The sequence below is a fragment of the Macaca nemestrina genome, chromosome 7, assembly GCF_043159975.1.
Source record: "Macaca nemestrina isolate mMacNem1 chromosome 7, mMacNem.hap1, whole genome shotgun sequence".
NCBI classification, from domain to species: Eukaryota; Metazoa; Chordata; class Mammalia; order Primates; family Cercopithecidae; genus Macaca; species Macaca nemestrina.
The window spans coordinates 62,337,147-62,349,418 of record NC_092131.1 but is presented as its reverse complement, the minus strand read 5'-3'; the positions used below and the strand labels follow the sequence as shown (position 1 = coordinate 62,349,418).

The 12,272-nt window shown below is 36.1% G+C and overlaps 1 protein-coding gene across 2 annotated transcripts in view; it reads left to right on the top strand.

Annotated features, from left to right (window-relative positions):
• The window catches only part of LOC105481888 (zinc finger matrin-type protein 1-like), a 414,279-nt gene that overhangs the window by 324,044 nt on the left and 77,963 nt on the right, over positions 1-12,272 (top strand). For both annotated transcript variants that reach the window (XR_011625911.1, XM_071100232.1), the window contains one exon: positions 12,063-12,113. The gene's annotated coding sequence lies outside the window, so the exon portion shown is untranslated. The remainder of the gene's footprint in view (positions 1-12,062; positions 12,114-12,272) is intronic.

Below are 12,272 nucleotides of genomic sequence, written 5' to 3'. Positions count from 1 at the left end.
GCATATGGTGTCTTCGATATTAGAAAGTTTTTCTTTCAGATCCTCTATGGTTCAAGTATAGTTTAATATCTCTCTTCTGTGGTCCACTGGGTCTTGAATTCTATAAGTTCTTTCTGAGTAGACTTCATTAGATTGAGAGCACCTTAATAACAAGGACCATTTTCCGACATAGTTTTGTATTCTTACTACTTAGCACACAGTAGCTGTCCAATAAAATTTGTTGAGTCTAATTTCATTTTCCAAAGTAAGACTTTTTTTGTGTTTTTAAGTTTTTGTAGTGATTTAAGATTACTCCAATTTATATGCTTTCCATTTGTAAAGCTGAATTAGAAGCAGACTTGATTTTAAAACTGGTGGAAATGATACTTTACTTGCTAAATCACTCTCTTAAATGCACACTACCTTTGCTTGTTTGATTTGGTGTGTGTGTCTGTGTGTCTGTGTGTGAATTATGGGTCACCAACAGGTGTTAAATATATTAAGGGTAGAATTTTAGTCTTAATTTTTGAATCTACAACAAAGGCTTGCTAGACTCATGATCAATAAATGCCTGACAAGCAACTAGTAAACTTTTATATTTGTACTCTGTTATGTACTATGTATGGGTCCAGAATCTTCTTGGAAGATTCATTTTATATCCCTGTGTCTTAGTTACTTCTCTGTGAAATGACTTCCTCCACTGACTTCTACACAATTGTAGTTCAGAATTAAGGAGGCTCTATTTGATTAATAATTTCTGCTCTATAGAAGAAAAGCACTATGTAGATGAATATTCAACCAGGGAAATGTTCTTATTAATATGCTGGCCTATTCAGTGGGTGAGTAAAATGAGTACTATAATCTGTCGCAACCATCTTTGTATGCAAAGTTTAGTAATAAATCATAGAGGATTTTGCTTTTATTTAAATGAGCATAGGCCTATGCCTCTGTTCTTTGAAAGTTCAGTTCTCTCTTATTTAGAACACTTTTTATTTGCAACTTTCTTCTTCCATAGTTTGCTATACTTCTCATCTCGGTCCAAGATATTACTCCTTAATTTCTTTCTTTTTCCTTCTTTTAGCCCACAGAGTTTCTCACCACCTGAAGTGCAAACACTGTCAGAGTGAATTGATTGCCTTCATATTATATGTTGACAATGCTACTACTCAGGAGTGGGAATGTGGTCAAAAAGACAGATATGACTGTCCATCCTTTCCAGAGAATATTGCTGTGATAAGAAACATTCACAGGGACCTTTTCTGTTTTAGCTCCCAAGGTTACTTTGGTGTGTACATCTTACTTTTTATTTTCCAAACATATTGTTGCTAAGTTTCTGAAAGCTTTGTTTGACATCATATCCTAGGGTTTTTGCTTCTCTGAGTTTTGCTTAGCATGCATACAAAGAATTGTGGTGCTGACATTCTCTATCTTATTTAGAATATTTTATCCGGGCCCATTGTACTGTGTAATTTAATTTTAAATAATAAATTGAATAGAAATGAAAATAGTGTGCTGCCTTCCAAAACATACTTCCTAGAGCTCTTTTCTTGAGATTGCTGAGAGGACACTGTTATAGAAACATTACCTCATTTACCGACCCATGTTTGAATGTATTTTTGAAGGACAATGACTCAAGATAGTGGGTAGTTACATTGTATTTTAAGTCTTTCAGAAATTAAAAAATTCAGTGTATCTGGCATATGATATTATTTTGTCATCCAGGCTGGAGTGCAATGGTGCAAACATGGCTCACTGTAGCTTTGACCTCCCAGGCTCAAGTAATACTCTCACCTCAGACGTGCCACAGCACCTGGGTAATTAAAAAAATTTTTTTTTTGTAGAGATGGGGTTTTGCCAAGTTGCCCAGATTGGTCTCAAACTCCTGAGCTCAAGAAATTCACCTCCCTTGGCCTCCCAAAGTGCTGGGATTACAGGTGTGAGCCACTGTGTCTGGCCTGGAATATGATATTCTATAAAATTCATCTTACGATGTTACATATGAACCAATTTCTTAATTGATAAATATTGATAAAATTACTATTTCAATGAGACTAGAGACATCAGAATCAAGAAGAATGGATTAAATTGAGTGAAAATGAATAAAACAGAAGCATACAGTTTGAGGGGGATGAAGGATAATCTGTTATTGACCCATGGTAGGAATGGTTATAAGATTAAACACAAAATGTAGGATATTTAGCACAGGAGATTGATAAATGTGATCATACTCAAATTTAAAACTTTTATTTAAATTTGATACGATAATGTCAAGTTAAGCAGTACACTGGAAAATGTTTGCAACCTCTTTGTTTATTTATATGCCTTTTCATTCTTTCAGTAAACATTTATCAAGCACGTACTATGGTACCATGTGCTCTTTTAGGCCCTAGGGTCTAGTAGTGAGCAAAACAGATAAAAAAAACCTCTGCTTTCATAAAGATTACAGTGGATTAGTATTCAGAAGATATAAAAAACTCCTTCAAATTAAAAAAAAAAAAAAAGCAAAAGCCTAATAGGAAAATAAGCAAAGAAAATGAGCAGGTAATTTAAAAAAGAGAAAGTATAAATGGCCAATAACCCTTTCAAAACTTCAGTAGTAACTGGAAGACATAAATTAAAACAATAAGATAGCAAATGTTTCTCAAAAATTAGGAAAAAGATAGATTACCATTGCCATATGATAACACAGCACTAAGGCCCTCACCAGATGACAATGCCTTGATCTTGAACTCTCCAGCCTTCAGAAGTATGAAACAGTAAATTTCCATTCATTATAAATTAACTAATCTTGGGTATTCTGTTATAACGGCACAAAATGGACTAAAGCTGTATTAGCTTGAGCTGACATAACAAAATACCACACAGTGGGTGGCTTAAACAAGAGAAATTTATTTTTCACAGTTCTGGAGGCTGAAAGTCTCAGGTCAGGGTGCCAGTGCTGGCATAGGATAGGTGGTAGCAATGATAGAGTTTAATGGGCAGTTTCAAGCACTTAGGTGAGCATGTAAATTGAGACAGTCAGGAGACAATCTGATAGAACTTTCCACTCTGAAACTCATTTCTTAGCCATATATCTACTATAGACTGCATGTGTTTCCCCAAAGTTCATATGTTAAAACCCTAATCCCCAATGTGATGGTATTTGGAGATGGTGCCTTTGGGAAATAATTAGGTCATGAGAGTGGGAACCTCATGGTGGAATTAGCTATCTGCAAGCCAGGTGGAGGGCCCTTACAAAGAACCCAACAATGCTGTCACCGTGACCTCAGACTTCCAGGCTTCAGAACTGTGAAAAATAATTTTCTCTTGTTTAAGCCACACAGTTTGTGGTATTTTGTGATGTTAGCTCAAGCTAATACAGCTTCTGTTTTAGTCCGTTTTGTGCTGCTGTAACAGAATATCTGAGATTGGGTAATTTATAATGAATGCAAATTTACTGGTTCACAGTTCTGGAGGCCGAGAAGATCAAGGCACAGACATCTGGTGAGGCTCTTTTTGCTATGTCATCACGTGACAAAATGTGGAAGGGTGAGAGCACAATAGAGCAAACCCATTCTGGAGGGCCCTTTTTATAATGGCATTAATCAATTCATGAGGGAAGAGCCTTCATAATCTGAACACCTCCCATTAGGCGCCACCTCCCAGCACTGTTGTATTGGAGATTAAATTTCCAACAGATGAATTCTGGGGCGCACATTCAAAACACACCATACTGCCCAGTTACCCAAAATTCATATTCTTCTCATAAGAAAAATCCATTCATTGCATTCCAACAGCCCTAAACGTCTCAATGTCTTTCAGCAGCAACTTTAAAGTGTAAGTCCAGAGTCTCAAATCTAAGCATCATATGACTGAGACACGGTAAGATTCATCCTGATGCAAATTGTCTTTTAGCTGTAAACCTGTGAAATTAAAACAAGTTACGTGCTTTCAAAATACAGTGGTAGAACAGGCATAGGACAGATTTTTCCATTCCAAAAGGAGAAATAGGCAAGAAGAATGGAGTAACAGGTTCCAACCAAGTTCAAAAGTGAATAGGGTAGACAATACTAAATCTTAAGTCTTGAGAATAATCTTTGACTTTGTGTCCTGTCTTCTAAGCACATTAAAACTGGATTTGGGCCCCCAAGGCCTCAGGCAGCTCTAACCCTGTGGTTTTGCTGAACTCATCTCACTTAGCTGCTCTCATGGGTTGGAGTCTCATGCCTGTACCTCTCCAGGCTAATGTGGCATGCTGGTGGCTCTACAGTTCTAAAGTCTTAGGAGTGGCCCTCATCTCATGGCTCTACAAGGCATTACCCTGGTCAGGACTCTCTGCAGTAGCTCTGCCCAAGCAGCAGGCCTCTGAAGCATCCTTTGAAATCTAGGTAGAGTGAGCCATGCCTCCACAGGGCCAGAGTTACACCTGGGCCTGCTTGAGCCACAGCTGAGGTGGTTGAAGATAGCAGCACCAGAATGTGTGGGCAGAGGACTGAGACAGCTCTGGGCAATGAACCCCAAATTCTCAAGAGTTTCCTAGGTATTTCCCTCAAAACCTTTCTACCCTCAAAGCCCTTGCACTTTGAGTCTATGATGGGAGTGGCAGCCTTGAAGATCTCTGAAATGCTTTTAGGATAATTCTCCCATTGTCTTGATGAATGGCACCTGACTTTCTTCATTCCAAGGTAATCTCCTTACCAAACAGTCACCGCTCACGCCCTTGATTTTCTCTTCTAAACATGCCTTTTCGTTGTTTATATGTTCATGCTTGGGATTTTACAAATCTGTGTGTTCTGCCCTTTTAATTATTAATTCCATCTTTAAATCATTTCTGTCTTCTCACATTTTACTATATGCGGTTAAGAGAACCACACAGTCCCTTCCATATTTGCTGCTTAGAGATTTCTTCTGCCAGATACCCTAGTTCAATTCTCTTAAATTCTGCCTTCCATAAAGCCCATGACATGGACATAATGCAGCCAAGTACTTTGCCACTTTATAACAAGGATGGCCTTCCCCCAGTTTTCAATACTTTCTTCCTCATTGTATTGGTCATCCAATACTTGGATAGCCAAGACCTCATCAGAATGGCCTCTACTGTCCGTATTTCTACCAATATTCTGTTTATAACCACTTAAGTAATTTTAAGGACATTTTATACTTTCCCTACAGTTCTCCTCTTCTCCTAATCCCTCATCAGAATGGCCATTATTGCTATGTTCGCGGCAATATAGGCATTTTCTAGCCTGCTCCTCTAAATTCTTCCAGCCTTTATCCATTATATGTAGTTCCATAGCTGCTTCCACATTTTCAAGTATTTATTATAGCAACACTCCACTTCTCTGGTACCAGTTTCTGTCTTAGTCTGTTTTGTGCTGATATAACAGGATACCTGAGACTGGGCAAGTTATGATGAAAAGAAACTTATTGGCTCCAATTTTTGAGGCTAGAAGTCTAAATCAAGGCACCAGCATGTATCTGACAACTTTTTTGTTACATCATCACATGGTGGAAGGCAAAAGGCCAAGAGTGCAAGAGAGGGAACCTGCGTGCCGGGCTTAATACTTAGGTGATGGGTTGTTAGGTGCAGCAAACCACCATGGCACATGTTTACCTATGTAACAAACCTGCACAGCCTGCACATGTACCCTGGAACTTAAAAATAAAAATAATAAAAAGGAGTGAACCCATTGCCACAAGCCCTTTTTATAATTACATTAATCTATTCATGAAGGCAGAGTCCTCATGAACTAAACGCTTCCCTGGGCCTCCCAACACTGTTACATTGGGGATTAATTTTTAACACATGAATTCTGGGGGACACATTAAAACTATAGCAGTATCTTAGAAAATATAGTGCACAGTCATGTTCACTGGGTTTTTGTAGTATTTTTTTTTTCAATGGCAAAAATGAAGGTAATCCAAATATCCATTAGGGGGTGGATGGTAAAATAAAGCATGGCATGGTCACACTTGGAAGATTATAGCAAACCTTTTATTTATTTATCATTTTTAAATATTTCAGCATTTATTTTAAATGCAGGGAGTACACTCAAAAAATTTTTACCTGAGTATATTGGACCCAGGTAGTACTCAAAAGGTAGTTTTTTAAATCCACAACCTCCTCCCTTCTTCCTCTCTCTAGTAGTTTGCAGTTTAATGTTCCCATGTTTATGTCTATGTGTGCTTAATGTTTAGCTCACATTTGTAAATGAGAGCATGTGACATTTGGTTTTCTGTTCCTGTGCTAATTTTCTTAGGATTATAGTCTCGAGCTCCATCCATGTTGCTGAAAAGGACATGATTTCCTTATTTTTTATGGCTGTGTAGTATTCCAAGATGTATATCTACCACATTTTCTTTATCCAATTCACCACTGATGGGTGCTTAGGTTGATTCCATGTTTTTGCTGTTGTGAATAGCATGGTGATGAACATACATATGAGTGCATGTGTCTTTTGGTATAATGATCTGTATTCCCTTGTGTATATACCCAGTAATGGGATTGCTGGGTCTTACGTTAGTGTTAAGTTTTTTGAGAAATCTCCAAACTACTTTCCACAGTAGCTGAGCTAATTTACATTTCCACCAACAGCAGCATATAAATGTCCCCTTTTCCCTGCAGCCTTGTAGGCATCTGTTGTATTTTTGACTTTTTAATAGTAGACTTTCTCATTGGTGTGAGATGGTATCTTATTGTGGTTTTGATTTGTTTTTCTCTGATGATTCGTGATGAGCGTTGTTGAAACGTTTGTTGACTGCTTATATGTCTTCTTTTGAAAAGTATCTGTTCATGCCTTTTGCCCATTTTTAATGGGGTTATTTGTGTTTTGCTTGTTGATTTAAGTTCTCTATAGATTCTGGACAGTGAACCTTTGTCAGATGCGTAGTTTGTGAATGTTTTCTCCCATTCTGTAGGTTGTCTGTTTAGTCTGTTGATGATTTCTTTTGCAGTGCAGAAGTGCTTTCATTTAATTAAGTTCCATTTGTCTATTTTTGTTTTTGTTGCGATTGCTTTTGAAGACTTGGCCATAAATTCTTTGCCAAGACTGATGTTGAGAAGGTTATTTCCTGGAGTTTCTTCTAGAATTTTTATAGTTTGAGGTCTGACATTTAAAATCCATCTTGAGTTTATTTTTAAACATGGTAAAAGGTAAAGGTCTAGTTTCATTCTTCCATACATAGGTAGTCAGTTGTCCCTGCAATATTTATAGAATATGGAATTCTTCCTCCATTGCTTGTTTTTGATGGCCTTATGGAAGATCACATGGTATAGGTGCACAGTTTTATTTCTGACTTTTCTTTTCCATTCCATTGGTCTCTGTGTCTATTTTTGAATCAGTACCACGCTGTTTGTGTATGTAGCTATATATTTTGTAGCTTTACAGCACAGTTTGCAGTCATGCAGTGTGATGACTGGCTCTGTTCTTTTTGCTCAGGATTGCTTTAGCTATTCAGGCTCTTTTTTGGTTCCATATGAATTTTAGAATAATTTTTTTCTAATTCTGTGAAGAATGATGTTGGTAGTTTGGTAGGAATAGCATCAAATCTGTAAATTGCTTTGGGCAATATGACCATTTTAATGATATTGAGTCTTTTAATTCCGTGAGCATGGGGTGTTTTTCCATGTATTTGTTTCATCTCTGCTTTCTTTCAGCAGTGTTTTATGGTTCATCTTATAAAGATCTTTCACTTTCTTGGTTAGCTGCATTCCTAGGTATTTTATTTTCTTTGTGTCTATTCTAAGTGAGATTGTGTTCTTTATTTGACTCTCAGCCTGGATATTATTGGTGTATAGAAATGCTACTCATTTTTATACATTGATTTTGTATACTGAAACTTTGATCATAGGAAATCTTTATTACTGACATGAAAAGATCCTCAGGAAAATGGATAAGAAAAAATTAAAAGAGTATTGATGTAAGATATTATTTATGTAAAACAAACATGTAATCATACAAAAGTCATAGGTTTTACAAAATATATTTTGTAAGTATATGTGACATGTAGTTATATGTTTTACACATATTTATGTCAATGCATAAAAAAGAGTATGCAACAGTGGTTGCCTATCTGGAAAGGGAAGAGGAACTGGACAGAAGTCCAAAGGAAATTTATCATCACCTAACTTGTTTGAAATTCTATGCAAAAATGAATTCATTTAATAATTGTATAAAGTTGTTTTAAATGCAGACAATTACAGGAAATATAAAGAAGTAAATGAGCAGCTAAATGAGCAGCTGAGAGTAGTACAGAAACTGAGTTCTTCAAAGCACCAGAAGATAGTGCCTAGTCAGGTTTGTTTGAAGCACAGATCATTGTTTGAGAACTGAGAAAAAAAATGGGACAAACTTAACTGGAAGTGTTTGCTAATGGTTTTTAAAGTTGGACTAAATTTTATGATTAAATTTTAAGCAGAGATATGAGATTATTGGATCTGTATTTTACAAAGTTTTATTTGTTTTACAGGATGAATTGGTAAGAAAGAGACAAAAGAGTTTGTGTGTGTGTATGTGTTTGTGTGTGTGTGTGTGTGTGAGAGAGAGAGAGAGACAATTTCAGAAAGAAGGCATGTGTTAAGATATATGTCTCATAAAACCAACTTACAAATATACTACTAGTGGTCAGATAGTAGAAATAACTTCGAGTGCACTACACAATATATAAATACATCTCATATCTCAATTCTACGTAAAACTTATAGTATAGATGTAAGCATATACATTTCCCATCTTAGTTACTGCTATCTCTTGTATACACTTAAAGAAATTTCAAGATCTCAAGATGATTAGGAGTCAGCAAAAACTTTTAATCTGATCTTTGAGAACACCTATTCCAATTTTTCAATTCCCTTGACTTCAGATTCTTAAGAAACCATGAACCTTATATCAGGCCAAAAAGACAGATGATACCTACTTCAGCATCTATCTCAAGGTATATTGCTAACTTCTTTAAATAAAAAAGATGGATATTGGGAAAGTCATTAGTCACCACTGCCTTTCCATTTGCTGGTGATAGAGATGAAGTCAATCAACCTGATCATCTGCCTGGGTCAGCAGACCAGAAGAGACTTTTGACATGGGAATATATAGCTCTCCCTCGAGAGTGCTTTCTAATTTCGACTCTGGACTCCTCTTATTGTTTCTAAAGAAGGAAGGTTGATGTTCTTATCTCAGGCAAACTGTCTACCTTCTCTTATGCTGTTTTTCATCACCAAGGCTTTTTAAGACAATCCATCTCATAATTTTAACACTAAACACATTTTCTGATTGGATTTTTACCTCCTAGAGCCTGATTTTAAAAAGTTAAAAGGGGAAAATAAAATCTGTCTTCTGCAAGACATTACTGCTACATATTTGTCAGGTTTCCAAAAGTAAAATTAAAATAGGAATGATAAATGAAAGTGGTGTTCCCATGTTCCCTTCTCTTTTTAAGTCCACTTAATTCACCTCCTCTCTTCACTGATCAATATTTTACCCTTAACAACACCAGTTCCTGTTGTTCACATTATATTTAATTACACAGACATCTGTCCAGTTTCTATTAAGTTCAAGTCCTAGAATAATAGAGCAGTCTTGTCTTACGTGTGGATAGGAATGCACATTAAGAAGAAGTGGAATATAGTGATCATGATTTATTAAGGGTATAATTATTTTATTCAACAAATATTAAACACCAGATACTAGTGACACAATGATGGTGTAGATGCCAACTCTGCCCTTGAGGGACTCAGGTTACTAGGGAAGGACTATTATAAACATGCAATTAAAATATCCTAAGTGTTATAATTGAAGTATGTACAAAGTTCTACATGAGTTCAAAACAAGAACTCATGCAGAATAAGAACTCAGAACTCATGGGGAGACATGTCAAGGAAGGTATCATAAAGGAAGTGATACTCAGAAACAAAGGAGTAGTGCAGCAAAAAGAAGGGTGTAAAGGCTATTCCAGGCCATGTGCGTGCCATGTGTCAAGGAATAGATGAGGAATACATTTATTATTTGGGGAAAGGTAAATTTTTCAGTGTTGCTAAAGAACAGGGTACGTAGAAGAAAATTTGGTAAAGAACTGGGGGTGGGTGGGGAAGGACTGGATGAAGTCTTGCATTGGCAGAAATGAGCAATCACTGTTCTCAGTGTTTTATGTTTCTTTCCCATTTTCTCCTCACAAACATTCTGAGTCAAGTACTATTACCCTTATTTTGCACAAAAAGGAATCAGCCCAGGTAAGGTAAAAGCAAAAATAAAAATTTTCTAAATGTATATAGATAGGAAATGGCAGAGGCAGTAATTGAATTCAGGTCTAATAGGCTTTAACATTTGTGCTCTGATTTATAGAAGAGCGAGTGGTCAGGAGGAAGACTACTTGTAAAGATCTTGAATGCAGTGGGAATTTGAATTTATGTGTATGCAGTAAGAATTCAAAGAAATATTTTAAGCAACAGAAAAGGAACGTCCACCATGTAGACAGAGAATGAAGTGCTTTCAGGACTTCCTTTACTAACATTAGTAATGTGCAGTCATTATTATTAGTCAAAGATTTGCTTCAAGTCAGTAATTGGGCAAGTACAAAATACAATTAAATTGGCTCATGGTAACTGGATATACTTACCTACATAGACTTAAACTAAAATATAATTTAATTTAATGAAACACTCTGAAAAGGACAAAAAGCTAAGGTATGATTTTCAGTACATTTTCAGCTCATTGATATTTAAATGAACTAAGAACTCAGAGACCAGCACAAATACATCTGCAAAAGCACTGCTTTTGTGATTATTTAGGGTTGATGTCAACACAGAATCCAAACAGAAAGCTAGTATGACACAATGACTATCTTAGCCAAGCTTTTCAGACTTTGCAATAAATTTAAAATCTGTGTAAGTTTGAAGCAAAAATGTTAGCATCATGTGGAGGTCAGTACAACACTGCTTTATACGTCCTGATTTTATCTGAAACAAAGGCATACTGTAATCTGTAGTTCTACAGGAAATAAAGTATAAATCAAGAAGGGGCTCTATATCAGGCCCTATGTTGTCCTTGAACTACATGCACAGAAACTGAATTGATAAAAAAAAGCACAGTGGCCTGCTATGTGGCAAATGACTGCATTTATTTCCTTTCCTTTTTTTTTTTTTTTTTTAATGAGTGAAATCCATAATAAGCCAGGCAACTTTGATGCATTAATCTGTTTATATTGTCTTTTATTGCAAAGTATGTGTGTATTGTAAAATAAATCCTGATATATAAATTACCTTGAAGAGAGTTTTTTTCAAAGTATAAAAGTAAATAAATAATGCTTTTCCTCTGAATTCCATATTTAAAGATGACAATTGTAGGTTGAGTGGATGAATTTGAGTTGATTCTTGTACTTTGAATTCTGATTGCTCCACTTAGTGATCGGAACAATTTACTTAGCACTTCTGAGCCTTAGTTTCCTCAACTCAACTGGAAAATGGAAATAAAACTCTCCTCCCTTCTAGGACCCATGTGAAAATTAAATATGATAATATATAGGGTGGAGGTAGGTGCTGGGTTCATGTCAGCTTCTACCGCCCTGCCTACAAAATGCCATATTTGAATTGTTTTGGTTTCAACATTTGGTTTGCTGCCAGAGTAGATAGTCCTACAGAGAAATATATTTGTCAAAACGTAAATTAAAGATGATTGTAGGTCTTAAACTTCATCTGAATTTTAGACTTTTTCTGAATATTCAAATGTTTTATATTCATATTATTCATTAGAATGTTAGAGTTTTGATGCTTTTGCCTTCATTGAAGCAGTTGCTGTCCATAAGAGATTTAAAAGTAGATAACAGTAGGACAGGGTGGCCTGTTCATGAAGAGACCCTCATCTGGTGCATGACTTATGAAAATACTTACTTTCCTCCCTAAGTCTTGTATTAGATTTCTGCTTCACAGAAGACAGTTTGGCTCTAATTGCTAATTTGCAGGAGAAAGCACAATCTCAATGTCTCCCTTATGACACAGGTGGTTTTGAAACCAAACCAAAAAGCCATCAGTAATATCCAGGATAAGTCTGCCAAAAACGAAGGCAAGGGTCTTTTTTTTTTTTTTTTTAATTTATTTTCTCTTTTCCTTGCAGCTGACTTTGGGACCTGTAATTTACAGGCTGTCATGGAAACAAGTTGCACGTGTGAGTTCCCATGGCAAAAGTGGCAGTCTCTGAATAGTGAATATTCAAGGTGGCACCAGGCTTATCTATGCTGAGAATAAATTCAGCTCTAAAACATCAAAAAAAATCTTACTAGACATAGTTATAGCAAAGAGGGCACTGTTTCAGTGAATTCAAAGA